Below are 1,743 nucleotides of genomic sequence, written 5' to 3' on the forward strand. Positions count from 1 at the left end.
TGGCTCGCCCAGGGGGCTTACCGCAGGGCAGGCCCCGTCCTGGGGCAGCTCCCCGGCCACAGCCCCCCCCCGCCTTGACGCTCAAGCTTGTGGCGATATTCCCTAAGAAGCGAGGCTGTAAATTGCAGCGCTTCAGGAGCTGCTTCTGTTGGACTTCATCTGTCCGTGCAGCAGGGCCCGGGACAGGGAGCGGGGTGTGAGGCTTGGCACTCGCCTCCGTGCTGTTCATAACCCTGCGGTTCTGTGGGACCGTGGCTGTGCTCCGAGACATGGCCAGCTAATAGCCTTATTTCCTTCACTACTGCTCTTTACGGCTTTTGTTACTGCTATCTTTATACCTTCTCCGGTCCTCACAGCACCTTTATTCTCCCCGTGTGCCTTTCTGTATTTGTAGGTACCTCAGAGGGAGCAGTGAAGCGATGCAAAGTAGGTGAAGTTCAAGGGCTGTCTGGTTGCGAATCTTAACCTGCGTACTAAGCACTCTGAAGATCTGGCTCGTTCCTGAGTTGCAACATCTGTGGTTGTGCAAAGCCCTGTATGTGTGTGTGAGCCGGCATGTGTCCAGTAGTCCCGTCTATCTTTGCTAGAGCAGCGTCCTGCTTTTTAATCAGCATAGAGAAAAAAACGAGCTATAGAGCGCTGAGACGATAGGATGAGTGCTCCTGCTTGGTGCGCTTCTCATGTAAATAGCTGAGAGTTTACTCTAAAATCCATGTTCACAACATACCTTTTAGGAGATCACATATAGTCAGGAAGCTGGCAAGCAGACAAACAAATGACAGTCCACCAAGAGAGGAGGTGAGCAGTTGGTATTCTCGTGAATCGCTGCTTCCCACAGTGAACAATATTTCACTTGGCCCGTTACTGTGATACTACTTTTTGTGACATCTGCCCACAAAGTCAATTACAGGCAACTGAGAAGGTAAATATAGCGGAGTCGCGTATGAAATGCCGTGTTGGCTTAATACACACATAACGAGTCTCTCCTGGCATTTACTGAGGTGATGCAATACTGGTCTTGAAATAATTTTAACCCCTCCATCCTGTCATACAAAAAAACCCTCTTTTACACTAGGTGAATGGTGAAAATCACTGAAGATAAATATCTGAGACGAGACCGTCTGCTTGGGCTAAAGGCAGGAACTACAGAAGAAAAGTCTCGGCCTCTGCATGAAAGATGTGAGACAAGACAGGGGAGTTCTGAACCGGCCTTCGTGTACCCTCTCCGGCACTGCCGTTCACTTTAACCGATTTCAGGACCCAGTGTTGTTGCTCCGAGTTTCAAGTAAACATACCATTTCAGTGTCTTTGCCAGTCATCAGTTATTCAAAGCGCTTTTAGAACATGTAGCAAATGGAAAACAACAGGGAACACGTTTAATACTTAGAATGCCTACTACGTGCGTTCTTCGTACCGACACTTCTTTCCTGGTTGCCATGCCTCAAAAAATGCAGCGAAAACAGGCCATACTCGGAGAGAACAGATGCATTATGACCAGCAGCTCGCAGAGATGATCCCGTGAAATGACGGGACAGTAAAAGGCTTTCATTAGTGATAGATCCCCTCTGCAGGAGGTGATGCGATCGGTTTTTTTCTTTTCCTGTTAGAAAAAATTGTGTGTGGGGGGGAAATCTATTAAACTGGAAAGCAGCCAACTGAGATGCAGCGCTTTTTGGTGGGCGCGCACAGCTAACCCCCGGAGCACAACGCCCGCCGCCCCAGCCAGGTTTCACGCAAAAAAGG

The sequence above is a fragment of the Pygoscelis adeliae genome, unplaced genomic scaffold (genome assembly GCF_000699105.1).
Source record: "Pygoscelis adeliae isolate BGI_AS28 unplaced genomic scaffold, ASM69910v1 Scaffold294, whole genome shotgun sequence".
Lineage (NCBI taxonomy): Eukaryota > Metazoa > Chordata > Aves > Sphenisciformes > Spheniscidae > Pygoscelis > Pygoscelis adeliae.